The sequence below is a fragment of the Monomorium pharaonis genome, unplaced genomic scaffold (genome assembly GCF_013373865.1).
Source record: "Monomorium pharaonis isolate MP-MQ-018 unplaced genomic scaffold, ASM1337386v2 scaffold_511, whole genome shotgun sequence".
In the NCBI taxonomy this organism is placed as follows: Eukaryota; Metazoa; Arthropoda; class Insecta; order Hymenoptera; family Formicidae; genus Monomorium; species Monomorium pharaonis.
Genome location: NW_023415815.1, coordinates 16338 through 30378, shown reverse-complemented (window position 1 = coordinate 30378; position 14041 = coordinate 16338).

Sequence of the window (14041 nt, the reverse complement as noted above, 5' to 3'; positions counted from 1 at the left end):
ACTCGAAAACTGAAGGATTACAGATAGTGGAGGGGTACTCAGATTCTGATTTTGCCAGCGACACGGACACAAGAAGATCCACAACAGGCTATCTCTTCAAGTTAAGTAATGGGCCGATAACTTGGAATAGTCAACGCCAACCAGCAGTATCCTTGTCCACAACAGAGGCAGAATATATTGCTGCTTCATGTGCGACAAGAGAAGCTGTGTGGATACGTCAATTATTACAAGATATAGAAGAACCAATGAAGATACCAACATCACTCTTTATTGATAACCAAAGTGGCATCAAATTGATACGCAACGCTGAGTTCCACAAACGTACCAAGCATGTGGACATACGCTATCATCATATACGCGAAAAATTGGCCAGCGGTATCATAGACATACAGTATGTTTGTAGTAAAAATCAACTCGCGGATTTATTAACAAAAGCGATTCCACGCGATCAATTCTGTCTGTTGCGCATAGAAATAGTTATAATAAGTCCAAGCATAACAGATCACTAATGATTAGTATATATGGTTATTTATGAGGTATGCTTATTTGAATCTTTATATAATTTTGTTTAGTTTTTAGTACCGAGACAGCACTCGATTAGTGGGAGTGTTAAGTACTTTTGAATCTCGCGCTGTTATCCTTACAACTAGATCCGTCTCACTTGACTCTAAAAGGTGTTAGATGTCGCTTTTATAGTTTCGGTCGATAAATCCGGGTCTCTCCGGTCACACACACCTTTTTCTTTACTTTGTATATTGACCACACCTTCTAACTAATAAAGTATTTTTCTGTTTACACAAGTACAATTGATACGAACTATTAATTATAACAATTATTAAGTCATTAAGAAAAGGACATTTTTAATACTTATTATAAATATTCAATAGCTTTAAACATTGATTTTTTAAAATATAAATTAATCTTTATTTAAAAATTAATAATTTTTTATTTTATCCTACTCTTACATAATATTTTTTATTGTTTTTAACAAAGGAAGTATACCTGTATTTCAATAAAATCTGTTAAGAGCTCAATTTAATGAAGAATTGAAAAAAGCCCAGAGTACGTTCTGTGAAAGTAACCAAATGGAAAGTCAAACTCAAATACGTACAAACAAGTAAGTACATTTGAAAAAACAATTAAAAAGTAAGTATATTGTTTTTAAAGTGACTAAAAAACGAAGTAAATTTTAAATAATTTATTAAGCATTTTATTGGAATTATTCAGCAGCTTCAATAAGAAAAAGTGTTTTCCAAGACAGCATAACACAGTGAATCATTTCATCTTTGTTGTTTGTCATGTTAAACAAGGATGAAATGATTCACTGTGTTACATCGTGTTCTTCTGTGTCACTTGTTGGAAAACGTCTAAAGATAGTTTATTATTAAAAAATAAAAGTAATGACTTTTTTATTGAATCTTATTTAATTGTACTTAGTTTTTCGAAAAAGATATATATACATTACATGTGCATACAGGTTTTCTAAGGATCAATTAGAAAGAAGTGTATATAAATCACCAACAAGCTGGTATAATTCTAAATCCTCAATGGCAAATACATTTGAAAGTTATAAGAAAGATCAGTCATCCATATCTTTTAAAGATGCAAGCACCTCAAATATTTTACAAAATGAAAAATCTAACTCATTTATATCAACATTGGAACATAGATTTTGATAATGCTTTCAAGTCTTCAGAACAAACTGACAACACTTCAAATAATTCTGACTATAATCGAAATGATTTATTTCCAAATAAACAAAATATATCACCATGTAAAACTGAAAAAGTTACAGTTGCAAATTTGTCTTCAACTTCGACTTTATCTTCGTCTAATATCGTGGATAAATGTTTCTTTGGCGATGTACAGCGAAAAAAAAATGAACCCAATGTATTGGAAACTTCATTTATAAATGCCGCAAAAGTATTTAAAAAATATGTGCTTGATAAAAAAGAAGAGAAACAAAACTATTCATCTGCAGATGAACATCTCGCTAAATTCATCATTTCAAGATTTTCGCAATTGCCAGAAAAAAACAAAGATGAAAAACGTAAAAAACTAATTGATGTTTTGTTTTGTGAGTAACATTTTGTTTATGCAATATGCAACGTGTATATTTATTTATTAAATTAAAAATGTTTTGTTTCTCTTTCTTTTTTTATATGTAAACACTTATTGTCATGTCTGTGATACGTGTGTGAAATGACATGCATAATTTTCAAACATTTTTTTCTTTTGTTACACGTGCATGTAAGCACCGTATTGTTTGTGATTTTTTTTGTGCAAGATTAACAATTAACAATTAACATGTGCATGTCTGATAGTTATTATATACATATCCTCTTATAAAATAGCCATGTAACCCTAAAGTTGCCTGCTAATCGCGATTGCATTGTTGCCTCTTTATTCCGATCGCGATTGGCTGTCTCGCGCTTGACTCGCTTCGTTCGTGTGTGAAGTTTGACAGTTTATATAGTTGACAGTTTTTGACAGTTTGATTTGAGAGACGGAAAGACACAAAAAGAAGCAAGAAAAATACCGGGAAAAAATTACTTAGACTGGAAGATTATAAAATAGCAGAGAGTATTTGTTTTGAATTGCAGATACGTTTAACTGATGCTTAACAAAGTAAGTTGAAATTTAATACAATATATTATGACATATTTAATTTAATATAATAATATTATGATATAACCATTTTTGTATCACCATCGCTGTTAGAAGGGTAAGGAAGAGACGTTGGACGCCACGACAGAAACACGTATTTATCAAGTAATTCTTAATTATCTTAATTATTTTTTTTGCCAATACATTAAATATAATTATAATTTTTTTATTTGTATTGATTAAAAAATTGATATATTGTTATGTAAATGTATGTATATTAATTAAGTTCTTATTATAATAAGTTTAAATATATAGTTGACAATTACAGGCATTACTGCTAAAAATATTGTATGGCGAATTAAATAACCTCGCAGTTGAGAATATAAAATTAAGAAAAAAAAATTGTGTGGTACGAAAAAAAGAGAGAAAGAGAGAAAGAAACGGGAAACAAGATAAGGATCAGGATTAAAATAAGATAAGAAAAAAGAAGGTATAAATATTATGTTATTGATATTGATAAGTATACAAGAATATAATTAATGCTACTCGAACATGTTAAGTTTTTGTTTCAATATTTATAATTGGTAAACATTTTCATTTCTTAAATAATTTTCGAATAAATTTTTATTCTTTGGAGGATTTTTTCGAAGTTTTTTAAATATATTTGATTAATTTTATTGATCTTGTACTGATTTTTGAATGTGTATGTACTTGACGTTTCTTTTTTACTTTTATAAGGTAAAAATATATTTTGGTTATATTTTGGTAGAATTTATCTTCTTTTTGTAAAAATCAAGTGATAGTTTGTTCCTTACATAATTTTATTTAAATTGATTTATTTATTATACATTATTCATTTTTTAATTATAAACATATGTAGATGTACGTAACATTATTAATATTTATATTGAATATACATGACTATACGGCAATCATATTTGTTAATGCACATATGTATAAATTTTAATAACAATATTAGTAAAACACAATATAAACACAACAAATAACATTAATATAATTAAAATTATATATGTATATGCATATATACAGGGTGACAGCTAACCGGCAGCCAATCTGTAATAGATAGATATATGTATATATATATATAGATATACTAATAGATAGATGTATACAAATATACTAATAGATATATTAATATACAAATAAACGTAAATATATATATATATATATTTATGTTTATTTCTATATTAGTATATCTATACATCTATCTATTAGTATATCTATATATATCTATCTATTACAGATTGGCTGCCAGTTAGCTGTCACCCTGTATATATGTATATACATATATAATTTTATTTATATTAATGTTATTTGTTGTGTTTATATTGTGTTTTTACTAATATTGTTATTAGAATTTAAACATATGTGCATTAACAAATATGATTGCCGTATACATGTATATTCAATATAAATATTAATAATGTTATGTACATCTACATATGTTTATAATTAAAAAATGAATAATGTATAATAAATAAATCAATTTAAATAAATTATGTAAGGAACACTATCACTTGATTTTTACAAAAAGAAGATAAATTCTATCAAAACCTTATAAAAGTAAAAAAAAAACGTTAAGTACATATACATTCACAAATCAGTCGAAAGATCAATAAAATCAATCAAATATATTTAAATACGTCATATATAATTATATCTAAATTATTTCTTCATAAGATAATATTAATGTGAGTTTTTAATTGCAATCAATCAAATTAAATCGGTACATTCAATTTTGAGATATCAAGATTTCTTTCTCGTAAAAGTTCAATAACATTATTTTCTTCAGATCAGATTCATATGTAATATACACACATGTAAATCCAGTTTGCCATTCAAGAGGCTTTACAATGTGCCTACATACAATTTCATTTTACTAAAACAAAATTATTATGTATAATGTAAATAATGAATTTACGAGAAAGAAATCTTGATATCTCAAAATTGAGTGTACCGATTTAATTGGATTGGTTGCAATTGAAAACTCACATTAATATTATTTCAGGAAAACATAATTTAGATATAATTATATATGACGTTATATATAATTATATGTAATTATATATGATTTATATATACCAGCATATATAATTATATATAAATTATTTATGGGCACTATATATAATTTATATATAATTTATATATATTTATATATATTTTTATATATGGACTCCATTGTTCTTGCCGGCTTATATCTGAAGAAATGCAAATGCTTTATATGATTATATATAATAATATCAGGTCATATCTGATTGTACCTATTGAAGTTGAGTAATCATATATAGATATATATATATAATCCTATAAAGTCATATATAGTTTCATATATGAAAGAATAAGAACAACTGAGTCTATATATGCATCTTTCCGAGAAAAAATAATTATATATAATTATATCTAAATTATTTTTTCATGAGATAATATTAATGTGAGTTTTCAATTGCAACCAATCCAAATAAATTGGTACACTCAATTTTGAGATATCAAGATTTCTTTCTCGTAAAAGTTCAATAACATTATTTTCTTCAGATCTTCAAATGACATTATATACAATCATATAAAAAAATGGCATTATACAATCGTATACGATTGTATGTAACCATATATAAACATATATAACCACATAGCCATATATAATTATATACAACCACATATAATTATATACAATCATATATGATTATATATAATTAACATTATATACAATCAGATTGTATGTAACCATATACAGATATATAAATATTTATATATAAATAACCATATATAGATATTTCTAATGAGTAAATCATAAAAATAGTGGCAGTCCTCTTCCACATCAGACAGGAACAAGAAGCTAATTTTTGCTTGCCTTAACCACGCTACGAGTGATCTTTATGTAGCCGATCGACTGCACTTTGCTCCTGAGAGAGTACGCCGCCTATCGACGGCGCCGCGCTCTAACTAGCGGGCAAGTCTGCATATCTAATTGTATATGGCGCCATATATAATGCTATATATAATTATATATAGGATGCTCACATAGCATTATATCTGGCGTCACATACAATTATATAAAATTAGATATGGTGCTATATCTGATTATATATGGACCCAGATTAACCACATTAATATATATGGCTATATATGACTATATAGTTGTATATAATGCTATATATAATTATATACAAAATGCACTACTAACACAGCATTATATATGGCGCCACATACAATTATATACAATTAGATATGGTATTCAGTTAAACGTACCTGCAATTAAAAATATACATTTTACATAACGATATATTATTTTTTAATTAATACAAATAAAAAAAAGAATTATAATTATATTTAATGTATTGGCAAAAAAGATAATTAAGATAATTAAAAATTACTTGATAAATATGTGTTACTGTCGTGGGGTTCAACGTCTCTTCTCTATCCTTCTAACAGCGATGGAGTAACAATATAGTACTGGCACCCGTAATAGTTCTAGAGTTCCTGATAGATTTCAGCAATAGTTCTGTACATTAAATATATTTAAACAGTTACGCCGCCTATCAACGGCGCCGCGCTCTAACTAGCGGGCAAGTCTGCATATCTAATTGTATATGGCGCCATATATAATGCTATATATAATTATATATAGGATGCTCACATAGCATTATATCTGGCGTCACATACAATTATATAAAATTAGATATGGTGCTATATCTGATTATATATGGACCCAGATTAGCCACATTAATATATATGGCTATATATGACTATATAGTTGTATATAATGCTATATATAATTATATACAAAATGCACTACTAACACAGCATTATATATGGCGCCACATACAATTATATACAATTAGATATGGTATTCAGTTAAACGTACCTGCAATTAAAAATATACATTTTACATAACAATATATTAATTTTTTAATTAATACAAATAAAAAAAGAATTATAATTATATTTAATGTATTGGCAAAAAAGATAATTAAAATAATTAAAAATTACTTGATAAATATGTGTTACTGTCGTGGGGTTCAACGTCTCTTCTCTATCCTTCTAACAGCGATGGAGTAACAATATAGTACTGGCACCCGTAATAGTTCTAGAGTTCCTGATAGATTTCAGCAATAGTTCTGTACATTAAATATATTTAAACAGTTTTTTAATTTGGCTGTTGGCATTGCACTACAAGAGTAAGGTACCACTTTTTGGTGAGTTTCAACTAACTTTATGGCATTTTCTAACAGTTCCGCAATAGTTTCAAAGCTTTTTATATGTTTCGTCGACAGTTCCGGTCTTTAAGCATTTTTAAAACAATTTTTTTATTAGACGGCTGGCACCGCACTACAAGAGTAAACTACCATTTTATAGCGAGTTCCAGACGAGTACATAGCATTTTTCAATAATTCTGTAATAGTTCCGAAGCTATTTGCAAGTTTCGTCGACATATCAGGTTTTTAAGCATTTTTAAGCAATTTTTTTATTAGACGGCTGGCACCGCACTACAAGAGTAAATTACCATTTTATAGCGAGTTCCATACGAATACATAAAATATTAAAAAAAATAAAATTTAAAAAAATGAGGTGCTAACTTCCAGTGGCACCTCATTAATGAAAATTGAACATTTTAACAGCAGTTCTACTTGCACCCGTAATAGTTCTAAAGTTCCTGATAGATTTTAGCAATAGTTCTGTACATTAAATATATTTAAACAGTTTTTTAATTTGGCTGTTGGCATTGCACCACAAGAGTAAAGTACCACTGTTTGGCGAGTTTCAGTCAACTTTATGACATTTTCTAAAAGTTCTGCAATAATGTCAAAGCTTTTGTAGATTTCGTCGACAGTTCCGGTCTTTAAGCATTTTTAAGCAATTTTTTTATTAGACGGCTGGCACCGCACTACAAGAGTAAACTACCATTTTATAGCAAGTGCCAGACGAGTACATAGCATATTTTAATAGTTCTGCAATAGTTTCAAAGCTTTTTGCAGGTTTTGTCGACACTTCCGGTCTTTAAGTATTTTTAAACAATTTTTTAGTAGACCGCTGGCACCGCACTACAAGAGTAAACTACCATTTTATAGCGAATTTCAGAAGAGTACATAGCATGTTTTAATAGTTCTGCAATAGGTCCAAAGCTTTTTGCAGATTTCGTCGACAGTTCCGGTTTTTAAGCATTTTTAAACAATTTTTTTATTAGACGGCTAACACCGCACTACAAGAGTAAATTACCATTTTATAGCGAGATCCAGACGAATACATAACATATTTTAATAGTTCTGCAATAGTGACAAAGCTTTCTGTAGGTTTCGTCGACAGTTCCGGTCTTTGAGCATTTTTAAGAATTTTTTAATTAGACGGCTGGCACCGCACTACAAGAATAAATTACAATTTTATAGCGAGATCCAGACGAATACATAACATATTTTAATAGTTCTGCAATAGTGACAAAGCTTTCTGTAGGTTTCGTCGACAGTTCCGGTCTTTGAGCATTTTTAAGAATTTTTTAATTAGACGGCTGGCACCGCACTACAAGAATAAATTACAATTTTATAGCGAGTTCCAGACAAGTACATATTTTAATAGTTCTGCAATAGTGACAAAGTTTTTTGTAGGTTTCGTCGACAGTTCCGGTCTTTAAGTATTTTTAAACAATTTTTTAGTAGACCGCTGGCACCGCACTACAAGAGTAAACTACCATTTTATAGCGAGTTCCAGACGAGTACATAGCATATTTTAATAGTTCTGCAATAGTTCCAAAGCTTTTTGCAGGTTTCGTCGACAGTTCCGGTCTTTAAGTATTTAAAAAAAATTTTTTTATTAGACGGCTGGCACCGCACTACAAAAGTAAACTACAATTTTATAGCGAGTTTCAGACGAGTACATAGCATTTCTCAATAGTTCTGCAATAGTTCCAAAGCTTTTTGCAGTTTTCGTCGACAGTTCCGGTCTTTAAGCATTTTTAGGCAATTTATTTATTAGACGGCTGGCACCGCACTACAGGAGTAAACTACCATTTTATAGTGAGTTCCAGACGAGTACATAACATTTTTCAATAGTTCTGCAATAGTGACAAAGCTTTTTGTAGGTTTCGTCGACATTTTCGATCTTTAAATATTTTTAAACAATTTTTTTTATTAGATTGCTGGCACTCCACTACAAGAGTAAACTACCATTTTATAGCAAGTTCCAGACGAGTACATAGCATTTTTTAATAGTTTTGCAATAGTTCCAAATCTTTATGCAGGTTTTGTCGACAGTTCCGGTTTTTAGCATTTTTAGGCGATTTGTTTATTAGACGGCTGGCACCGCACTACAAGAGTAAACTACAATTTTATAGCGAGTTCCAGACAACCACACAGCATTCTCCAATATATTTCTGCAATAGTTTCAAAGCTTTTTGTAGGTTTTATCGACAGTTCGTTTGACAAACAATGGTATTTATAAGTAACCTCTTTCTAAACCTCTAAGGATAAGTATTTATACATGTCATGAATTACTGGTTAACAATAGAGCGACATTGTAAGTTGATTTACAAATAAAATATTATATTAAAATTAAATATATTTGACAAATAATATTGTAATTATGTTGGTAATTTAACTTAAACAAATCATATGACTTTTTAATTTAATATAAAAAAGTTTCTCAAAATTAACTTTTACTTTAACTAGAAACAAATTAATCTTAACGTAAATTTAATAGAATTAGTATTTATTTACGTAACTTTTAACATAATAGAATTCATTTCATAATCAATTAAATTTCATTAACTTAGTTAAAAATTAGATTAACTAACCCAACTCTAAAATTTAAAAAATGTCAATTACATTACTAACACATACCTATCAAATACCATAAAATTGGCTGAAGTTTAAATACCATAGCGTAGTATTCATATCTGATAGTGCGAGACAGGATCAAATAAAAAATTGTTTAAACATGCTTAAAGACCGGAATTGTCGACGAAACCTGCAAAAAGCTTTGGAACTATTGCTGAACTATTGAAAAATACTATGTAATCGTCTGGAACTCGCTATAAAATGGTAGTTTACTTTTTTAGTGCGGTGCCAGCCGTATAATTAAAAAATTGTTTAAATATATTTAATGTAGAATACAGAACTATTGTTAAAATCTATCAAAAACTCTAGAACTATTACGGGTGCAAGTATAACTGCTGTTAAAACGTTCAATTTTTATTAATGAGGTGCCAGGGGAAAATAGCACCTCATATTTTCAAATATCAATTTTTTTTAAATAAATCAACGGAACTATTTCTGAAACTTATCAGGAATTCTATAAAAAAACTTTATGTATATACATAACTTAGTTAGAAAAATAACCCATCAAATTGATATCAAATTAAGGGAGAATTGATATAAATTGCATTGATCAAATCAAATTGATGTCGATTTGATGGTTATTTCTCACTGGAAGGGTTAGAAAGATAAACAGAGACGAACAAAAACAAGGAAGATATGAAAAAATAATATGGGCAAAATATAATAGAGTGTACAAAGAAATAAAAATAGATGAGAAGCTTTTGTATATTTTAGTGGGGTAAAATAAGAGTAGGGAGTTAGTCTATGATAGCGAGATTTAAGTGCGGAAACGAGGCATTAGGGAATAGATATTGGAAAAAGGAAAAAGTGTAGGCTATACAATTTAAAAGTAGAGACTTTAGAACCAATATTAGAAGAATTTACAGAATTGCGAAGACAAAATTTCTCTGTTAGGAAAATGTTATCAGAGGTAGATATAGGTACAAAATGGATGAAAAATGTATTAAAGACGAGAAATGACAAAGAAAAGCGTAAATAGTCATTAAGAGTCCTATGTTATTATGTAATTAAGCTATGTAACCTTTTTTCAAAGGCCGAAATGTTTAAAAAATAAACGAGTTGTATATATGTTATATGCAATAGTAATTTTATGCAGGGTGTAATAACAAATAAAAAAATAACAGTTGGCGCGCGCGAAGCGCGTGCATGTTCTAGTCCTATCTAAAAAAAGGCATGTAAAGTCGATTGCTCGCATTTCTCGAAGATCATTGTTGTCGCTTTTCCGCGATACCAATTGGTTCTCTCGCTGCGCTTACTTCGTGTTGCAAGAGTAGCTGTCATTGCAATTGAATTTTGACAGCTGTCAAATTTGTATAAATATTATCTATACATTTATTGTTGTAATTTATTTTTAAAAAGTAAAAAATAAAAAGTTAAGTAGCGCGCGCGAAGCACGCGTCTGTGGTGTCTAGTGGTATATAAACTTGAAATATTTTTTATATTCTTTGATAATAATGGTATAAATATTTATTTTAAATATTTTTATAAATGTTTATCATAATTTTTTTAATACCTGACAAACTCGGACATAAAAATATGTACAAATAATTTAGCTTCCGAAACGGATCAATCTCCAATTTAGTTCAAATTTTGGAAATTACATTTAGTGAAAAAAAACATATGCAAGGATTTTTGGCGACTCAAAAAAAATTTTTTTTAATGTCGGTAAGTAAGAAATCCATAATTTGTAGACAAAAATTTAAATGTGTGTGTGTGTGTCTGTGTTTGTGTGTGACCAACGCGAAGCAATGTCTTTGTTTACTTTTTTTATGGGTGTACTTGTAAAATGAGTAAATGTTAATTCCGTTACCAGACATTGTATTGAAAACCTGCAAACACGTGTGAACTTTACTTCGTTTGCAGTGTGCACATGGGTTAGCGACTTGGATGGGGTGCGTGCGTGAGTGAGTGAATGAGTGAGTGAGTGAGTGAGTGAGTGAGAGTAAGTGAGAGTGAGTGAGGAGTGAGTGAAAAGTGAGTGAGTGACTGAATGAGAGTAAGTGAGGAGTGAGTGAGTGAGAGTGAGTGAGAGTGAGTGAGAGTGAGCGAGAAGTGAGTGAGGAGTAAGTGAGTAAGTAAGTGAGTGAGTGAGTGAGTGAGTGAGAAGTGAGTGAGGAGTGAGTAAGGAGTGAGTGAGGAGTGAGTAAGGAGTGAGTGAGTGAGTGAATAAGAGTGAGTGAGAAGTGAGTGAGGAGTAAGTGAGTGAGTGAGTGAATGAGTGAGTGAGGAGTGAACGAGGAGTGAGCCGGGAGTGAGCCGGGAGTAAGCGAGGAGTGAGCCAGGAGTGAGCCGGGAGTAAGCCGGGAGTGAGCGAGGAGTGAGCCGGGAGTGAGCCGGGAGTGAGTCGGAAGTGATTCAGGAGTGAGTCGGGAGTGAGCCGGGAGTGAGCCAGGAGTGAACCAGGAGTGAGCGAGTGAGTAAGCGAGGAGTAAGCGAGGAGTGAGCGAGGAGTAAGCCGGGAGTGAGTCGGGAGTGAGCCGGGAGTGAACCGGTAGTGAGCGAGGAGTAAGCCGGGAGTGAGTCGGGAGTGAGTCGAGAGTGAGCGAGGAGTAAGCCGGGAGTGAACCGAGAGTAAGCCGGGAGTGAGCCGGGAGTGAGTCGGGAGTGAGCGAGGAGTGAGCCGGGAGTGAGCCGGGAGTGAATCGGGAGTGAACCGGGAATAAGCCGGGAGTGAGCCGGGAGTGAGCCGGGAGTGAGCCAGGAGTGAGCGAGGAGTAAGCCGGGAGTGAACCGGGAGTAAGCCGGGAGTAAGCCAGGAGTGAGCCAGGAGTGAGCCAGGAGTAAGCCGGGAGTGAGTAAGAAGTGAGTGAGTGAGTGAATGAGAGTGAGTGAGGAGTCAGTGAGGAGTAAGTGAGTGAGTGAGTGAGTGAGTGAGTGAGTAAGGAGTGAGCAAGTAGTAAGCAAGGAGTGAGCGAGGAGTGAGCGAGGAGTGAGCCGGGAGTGAGCGAGGAGTGAGCCGGGAGTGAGCCGGGAGTGAACCGGTAGTGAGCGAGGAGTAAGCCGGGAGTGAGTCGGGAGTGAGTCGGGAGTGAGCGAGGAGTGAGCCGGGAGTGAACCGAGAGTAAGCCGGGAGTGAGCCGGGAGTGAGCGAGGAGTGAGCCGGGAGTGAGCCGGGAGTGAGCCGGGAGTGAACCGGGAGTAAGCCGGGAGTGAGCCGGGAGTGAGCCAGGAGTGAGCGAGGAGTAAGCCGGGAGTGAACCGGGAGTAAGCCGGGAGTAAGCCAGGAGTGAGCCAGGAGTGAGCCAGGAGTGAGCCAGGAGTGAGCCGGGAGTGAGCCGGGAGTGAGCCGGGAGTGAACCGGTAGTGAGCGAGGAGTAAGCCGGGAGTGAGTCGGGAGTGAGTCGGGAGTGAGTCGGGAGTGAGCGAGGAGTGAGCCGGGAGTGAACCGAGAGTAAGCCGGGAGTGAGCCGGGAGTGAGCCAGGAGTGAACCAGGAGTGAGCGAGTGAGTAAGCGAGGAGTAAGCGAGGAGTGAGCGAGGAGTAAGCCGGGAGTGAATCGGGAGTGAGCCGGGAGTGAGCCGGGAGTGAGCCGGGAGTGAGTCGGGAGTAAGCCGGGAGTGAGCGAGGAGTGAGCCGGGAGTGAGCCAGGAGTGAGTCGGAAGTGATTTAGGAGTGAGCCGGGAGTAAGCCGGGAGTGAGCCGGGAGTGAACCGGTAGTGAGCGAGGAGTAAACCGGGAGTGAACCGGGAGTAAGCCGGGAGTAAGCCAGGAGTAAGCCAGGAGTGAGCCAGGAGTGAGCCGGGAGTGAGCCAGGAGTGAGCCGGGAGTGAGCCGGGAGTGAGCCGGGAGTGAGCCGGGAGTGAGTCGGGAGTGAGCCAGGAGTGAACCAGGAGTGAGCGAGTGAGTAAGCGAGGAGTAAGCGAGGAGTGAGCGAGGAGTAAGCCGGGAGTGAGTCGGGAGTGAGCCGAGAGTGAGCCGGGAGTGAGCCGGGAGTGAGCCGGGAGTGAGCCGGGAGTGAGTCGGGAGTAAGCCGGGAGTGAGCGAGGAGTGAGCCGGGAGTGAGCCGGGAGTGAGCCGGGAGTGAGTCGGAAGTGATTCAGGAGTGAGCCGGGAGTAAGCCGGGAGTGAGCCGGGAGTGAACCGGTAGTGAGCGAGGAGTAAACCGGGAGTGAGTCGGGAGTGAGCCGGGAGTGAGCCGGGAGTGAACCGGTAGTGAGCGAGGAGTAAGCCGGGAGTGAGTCGGGAGTGAGTCGGGAGTGAGCGAGGAGTGAGCCGGGAGTGAACCGAGAGTAAGCCGGGAGTGAGCCGGGAGTGAGTCGGGAGTGAGCGAGGAGTGAGCCGGGAGTGAGCCGGGAGTGAGCCGGGAGTGAACCGGGAGTAAGCCGGGAGTGAGCCGGGAGTGAGCCGGGAGTGAGCCAGGAGTGAGCGAGGAGTAAGCCGGGAGTGAACCGGGAGTAAGCCGGGAGTAAGCCAGGAGTGAGCCAGGAGTGAGCCGGGAGTGAGTAAGAAGTGAGTGAGTGAGTGAGTGAGGAGTGAGTGAGGAGTAAGTGAGTGAGTGAGTGAGTGAGTGAGTGAGTGAGGAGTGAGCGAGGAGTAAGCAAGGAGTGAGCAAGAAGTGAGCAAGGAGTGAGCCGGGAGTGAGCGAGGAG